The sequence below is a fragment of the Entelurus aequoreus genome, linkage group LG07 (genome assembly GCF_033978785.1).
Source record: "Entelurus aequoreus isolate RoL-2023_Sb linkage group LG07, RoL_Eaeq_v1.1, whole genome shotgun sequence".
Classification (NCBI taxonomy): domain Eukaryota; kingdom Metazoa; phylum Chordata; class Actinopteri; order Syngnathiformes; family Syngnathidae; genus Entelurus; species Entelurus aequoreus.
Genome location: NC_084737.1, coordinates 32,711,301 through 32,718,566, shown reverse-complemented (window position 1 = coordinate 32,718,566; position 7,266 = coordinate 32,711,301).

Below are 7,266 nucleotides of genomic sequence, written 5' to 3'. Positions count from 1 at the left end.
ACTGAGGCCGCCTCTAAAAGGAGTGGCCACATATATTATGCAAAGCAGGTCCAGGACGCACAGTACGTGACGGAATGTGCTGGGGATTTGTGATTTCGCTCTGTCCCCGCTTCGTCTGCGTTTTGTCATCTTATCTTCGTTGAGGTCCTTGAAGTCTCTGCTTCGTCTGCGTGCTATCATCTTATCTTCGTTGAGGTCCTTGAAGTCCTTGGCTGTTAGCGGGCTAAAACAAAGATAACATCTACGGCTGAGGCCACCCCTCAGACAAGAAGTCTTTGTCCTTGCACAGATTAAAAAAGTCTAACTTGAGCACAATAGCTAATAACTAAAGCAACGGACTTTAAGCATACTAAGGTTAGTGTGATAATATATACATAATTATTCTAACAATTTATATAGCGCTTTTTCTCTAGTGACTCAAAGCGCTTTTACATAGTGAAACCCAATATCTAAGTTACATTTAAACAAGTGTTACAAAAACCAAACTGACTTGCACCGCGAAGGAAGTACAAACATCAAAATTAGAAGCAAAAAGACAAACCATAGAATTAGCAGACGAGCCAGACGGGCTACTGGAACTGCAGGGTAACACTGGAAGAAACTCGGGTGAACAGGAGTGCTTGTGGCCCAGAATAGCAGCAGACAAAACAATAAACTAAAGCATGAGAGGTGATTATAAAGGGGCTCTGATTAGAAACATCTGCCACCGCTCCAGTGTCTCCACCCAGCTCAGGGAGAGTCAGCTTATAGGGAGAAACAGAAATCAATGAAGGGAACAAAAATAAAGGGTGTAAAATACACATGTCACAGGTGTGACAATCAGGTCAGATTCACTGGCATGAAGCTGAAACAAAATGATGTTAACGACTTTTGGAAAGAAATAAGAACTATTAATAATTGCAAAACATCTCTCCCATTGAATATTAATGGTATGATTAGTTCTGAGGAAATATTACAGTTGTGACAGAAATAATATTGCAAACTGTTAACTGTAAAAAAATAAAAAAAAGTAATGTGTTTGTAGTGGATAAAGTTTAGTTTCATGATAATGTAAGTGTCACTTTGGCTGAAGTACATAAAGCAATATTATAGTTCAGCGATAATAAGGACTGTAGTTTGGATAATATAGCAGCTATGCTTCTGGTTACAGTATACATTTGATTTTTGTCATCATGCTGTCTGGTCTGGTTTTGCTCTTTCTTGTCTTCCATTTAGTTACCATGAGACCAAAGTGAAGGCGGAAGTAAATAAGCACACCAGGCCATCATTATCTCCGCCTATACTGTATATCCTGTTGCCACACACCTGGTTGCGGGTTCTTTCCCTTGTGCGCCGTCCACATCTGCTTTCCTGCATTTCCTTGTGCTTTGAGTTTGTTTTGCTTGTTTTAACTCCTGTTTGTGTTTTGTAGTTTACCTATTTCCTCTAGTCTTCTTTTTATGGCACTTGTAGCTTCCAACAATGTCAAAGTTTTCAGTTCCTCTATTTTTGCTGAACATTAAAATTTGTGTTTGGTCAATTCCGTCTCTGTTTTTGTTCTGGATCCACTCTGTGAGAATGAGATAGCTTTAAGTGTTCTTTCTTAATCCATAGTCATGTTTAAAGCAGCTAGTATTTTCCGATGTGAACTCTTTGGTTTATTTAAAGCAGCTAGTGTTTTCCGATGTGAATTCTTTGGTGTTTTCTTCTTACGTCCGCTAGTAAACTCTTTTGTTTTGTCTTAAGGGCTCCTGTTTGTCGGCTCACAGAGCTGTTTTGGCCAGCTCCTTATCAGTTTTGAAGTAGCAGCTGCATTTCTTTGAGGGCGGGAGGGGCTGTTTTCGCTCTATATAAGCTGACGCTTTTTGTTTGGATTTAGACTTTGCTTGCTGATCTATGGTTGCATTGTGAAGGCTGGTCTCCTGAAGCTTCAGTAAAACCTGGTATTTTGCCATTCTGTCTCTGGGGTCCTTTTTATTCAACATATATGTCATTCAAAAGAATTTGGGATTGACCAGAGTGCTTTATTCCCTGAGAGGAAGACTGGTCAAGCGCAACAACTCCTGAAATATTCCTAATAGCTTCTAAAGTATTTGATAGAGTTAATCATGAAAACATATTTTTTAACCTGTCTAATAGTTGGATTTCTGAGTTTTTAATCGGAATATTGGTATATTTATATTTGCATCAGACAATGAGAATAAGATGGCAGAATATAATACCTGATTCCTTCTATTTGAGCAATGGTTTGCGCCAAGACAGAATGTTGTCACCGTTCCTTTTTGATATTTATGTGAATGATTGGCATGATGATATAAGATCATTTCGTTTGTTGAGCGTGGAAAGTTCTGGTTGGCAGATAATCAGGAATTTCTTTTTTTAGACATAGGTTGCAGCCGCCAGGAAATAGTGTTTATCACACAAGCCGTACAGCAGTTACAGGAAAAGATGCAACCTATGTGTCAAAGATTAGTTCCTGACTATCTGCCAACCGTAACTTTGAACGCTCAAGAAACGAAATGAGATGGTATCCTCATGCCGCCACAGGAACAAAGCACTTTTGTGCAACACTTAAACTGTCGTTATTGTCCGCACTGCATAAACTAGATTAGGCAGATTAGGCCATTACCATTATGTAAACCACTCTGTACACTCTGTATATAAGCGATGCTAAAGCACATTCTAATTAAATCCCCTGATTAGTGGGCAACCACAACATAGGTGTGTTGGGATTAACCTGTAGTCTATTTGTCTCTTTTTCATACTATTATATATATATATATATATATATATATATATATATATATATATATATATATATATATATATATATATATATATATATATATATATATATATATATATATATAATGTGTGTATATATATATGTATATATATAAAATATATGTATGTATATATGTATATGTATATAAAGGCTTTCAAACGATGAACATATTTAATTGCGAGAATTTCATTTTGTTCATATTTAACTCAAAATTAATCGCAGATATATTACATTTTTCATCATTAATGTGTACCCTAGACAGATAATTTTCAAGTTTTAACACCATGAACGGACACTATGCTTTAATGAAATGTGTTTTAAAAATTATGCTTTTTTAACAGCTCATTACAAAAAGGACCAACATAATTTAATGACAAAAAAAAAAAGCCAATTGTGTGATTGTGACTTGCCAGATTTTGTATTTGGTAGAAATGCATAATTTCTATTCCTGCTTTAGGAGCACTTGCATTTAGAGGATGAGCTACACTTCCATGTTTAAATAACAGTTTCACGCATAAATAACACAATGTTGAGATCAAGCTTTCATGTCTCAAATTTTTTTGTAATATCTTTCTATCCATTTTCTACGATTGTCCCTTTTGGAAAAGCGAGAAGGCTGGAGCCTATCCCAGCTGTCATCTGTGATATTTCTACCTGAATAAATGCTTCTGATATTCTACACATTACATGTTGTACAAGTTAATGGTCTTCATATTGCTGCATGGAAATGTTTTAACCTTCTCTATTTATTAATGAAATGTAGTATTGAGCCTGCCAATCATTTTGTATTTGAGGACTCAAACAGAACATGTTTATAAAAATGTTTACACTTTTATATTTCAGCCAGCCAGAATTTTTTTTCAAAAGAATTAAACTGCAAATGAAAGTGAAGCAAAAACCTTCCATTAACATTACAAAGTACAGTACGAGAAACCGAGCTGATTATGATAACTATTGCAAATTAAAATGCAAAGCTAAAGTATTCAACAACTTGCACTGAGCCTAGTCTATAAAATCTGCTACACCTCCCTGATACTACTTCCTTAACGTAAATGACCGCCATAACCACAACACCAGGGGGAGCACCACAAACCACGTTAAACCCAGATTCCGATCTAACAAAGGTCTTAACAAATTCTCCTTCTATGCCACATCAATATGGAATGCACCTCCCAACAGGTGTAAAAGAAAGTGCATCTCTATCCTCCTTCAAACCGCACTAAAAGAACACCTCCAGGCAACTTCAACCCCTGACTAACAACCTACCCCCTCCACATCCCACCTCCCCGGATTGTAAATAACCAAATGTAAATAATTAAATGTATTTCTAATGTATATACTTGTTCTCATGCTATCTGAACTCACTATGTTCTCTGCTCGCTGTACATATCCTACCAAGTCAGACCTACAGTACACTGTTTCAATGTCCATTTCTCTGATGATGCAATTATTGATGACTGAAGTGCTGATATTAACCAAACCCTCCTCATCTCACCCCCCGCATTGTAAATAATGTAAATAATTCAATGTACAAATGTTTGTATATACTCTGATGATTAACATGTGTGGTGACTGTATTATGATGATAGTATATATTTGAACCATGAATTGATTTACGTGGACCCCGACTTAAACAAGTTGAAAAACTTATCCGGGTGTTACCATTTAGTAGTCAATTGTACAGAATATGTACTGTACTGTGCAATCTACTAATAAAAGTTTCAATCAATCAATTCATATACAGTAGGCCTTTTACCTGGAGCAGAGGTGGAGGATGATGATGTTGCTGTTATCGTCACCCAATGTTAACGCCATTTCTTCCCCCGTGTTGTTGCTGCAGCCGAGTCACTAAAGGTGCCAAATGCAGGAGTTGTAGCTGTACATCAAACTTGGCTGCACTCTTCAGCCATGAGAAAAATCGTCATCTCATTCGGAAAAGACAAGACACACTTTAGAGCGTTTTCTATTTGGCATGGTTGGGTTGTTGTCATGAAACCTTTATGGGTTGCAAGATTACTAAGAGCATGTTCACTTCAAAATCGCTTGTTTCCTCTCAAGTGCTAGCAAGTACTCGCCACTCGCAATTGCTAATTCAAACAGACGTGACGTCTCGCACAACCCAGGCCCCGAAACATGGCACCGCTGCATCCTATGTGAATCGGCGCCCAGTAGTACTGGTTGGTTTCGGTCAGTGCCAAAAAAGTACCGGATCCGGTGCCCACCCCTAGTGACAAACTATGATTGTAATGTAAGACATTTTCATTTTGTAAATGTAGTTAAACCGGATATATAGCGTAGCACTTTTATTTTGAAGACAAAAAAGTGATTGGTTTGAGAAAGTGTCTTGACATATTTTGTTGTCAGATCGACTGTTTGCAATAAAAAAAAGTCGACATCCTGCCGACCGTCTGTCATTTCTGTTGAGCCTCTATGTCATCCTACTTACTAAATCAGTCACAGTAACAATCTAAATGTTATGTTATCACTGCACCTTAACCGTAGTCTGAACACGGAAGTGAAGCACCACCCACCTGGACGACGTGCGCAGCAGGCGTTTGCTGCAGGGATGTCTCCTCTTCTCACTGCAAAAAATAGTCCTTTCTTGTGGGGGGAACAACTTGTCATGGCTTTGAACCTGATATTTCCATAAGGTAGTTGACGTTCATTTGTCCATTTTTGTTTGCTTGAGGCTCATGAATAACAAGTGAACTGCAGCCAAGTTCCCCCAGCTACGGCATGGCAGGAGGGTCAAAATGGACGTGTGTGCGGTAATCGGGCCGTTAAAAAAATGTGTGCCGTTATTGGAATTTATAGTTAACGTGTTATCGCCTTAACTTTGACAGCCCTAATATATATACACTACCGTTCAAAAGTTTGGGGTCACATTGAAATGTCCTTATTTTTGAAGGAAAAGCACTGTACTTTTAAATGAAGATAACTTTAAACTAGTCTTAACTTTAAAGAAATACACTGTATACATTGCTAATGTGGTAAATGACTATTCTAGCTGCAAATGTCTGGTTTTTGGTACAATATCTACATAGGTGTATAGAGGCCCATTTCCAGAAACTATCACTCCAGTATTCTAATGGTACAATGTGTTTGCTCATTGGCTCAGAAGGCTAATTGATGATTAGAAAACCCTTGTGTAATCATGTTCACACATCTGAAAACAGTTTAGCTCGTTACAGAAGCTACAAAACTGACCTTCCTTTGAGCAGATTGAGTTTCTGGAGCATCACATTTGTGGGGTCAATTAAACGCTCAAAATAGCCAGAAAAAGAGAACTTTCATCTGAAACTCGACAGTCTATTCTTGTTCTTAGAAATGAAGGCTATTCCACAAAATTGTTTGGGTTACCCCAAACTTTTGAACGGTAGTGTATATATATATATATATATATATATATATATATATATATATATATATATATATATATATATATATATATATATATATTAGGGCTGTGAATCTTTGGGTGTCCCACGATCCGATTCAATATCGATTCTTGGGGACACAATTCGATTCAAAATAAAAAAAAAATCAATTCAACACGATTCTCGATTCAAAAACGATTTTTTCCCGATTCAAAACGATTCTCTATTCATTCAATACATAGGATTTCAGCAGGATCTACCCCAGTCTGCTGACATGCAAGCAGAGTAGTAGATTTTTGTAAAAAGCTTTAATAATTGTAAAGGACAATGTTTTATAAACTGATTGCAATAATGTAAATTTGTTTTAACTATTAAATAAACAAAAAATATGACTTATTTTATCTTTGTGAAAATATTGGACACAGTGTGTTGTCAAGCTTATGAGATGTGATGCAAGTGTAAGCCACTGTGACACTATTGTTCTTTTTTTTTGTAAAAATGTCTAATGATAATGTCAATGAGGGATTTTTAATCACTGCTATGTTGAAATTGTAACTAATATTGATACTGTTGTTGATAATATTTATTTTTGTTTCACTACTTTTGGTTTGTTCTGTGTCGTGTTTGTGTCTCCTCTCAATTGCTCTGTTTATTGCTGTTTTGAGTGTTGCTGGGTCGGGTTTGGTTTTGGAATTGGATTGCATTGTTATGGTATTGCTGTGTATTGTTTTGTTGTATTGATTAATTTTTAAAAAAAAGTATTTTTTTTTTTAAATAAATACATTTAAAAAAAATAAATAGATTTTTTAAAAATGAGAATCGATTCTGAATCGCACAATGTGAGAATCGCGATTCGAATTTGAATCGATTTTTTCCCACACCGCTAATATATACAGTATATATACCTGTATATATATATGCTTACTCGCTGCACATATAGTTAATAGGTCAGCAGTCAAAAGAAGCTTTTGTAAATTGTAACCTGTTTTGAAATGGTTTATTATCATTTTTACACCAAATTATGTCTCAAGAATCATGTGACCTTTTGTACCAAATTATATGTCTCAAGAATCATGTGACCTGTTGTACCAAATTATATGTCTCAAGAATCATGTGACCTTAGAA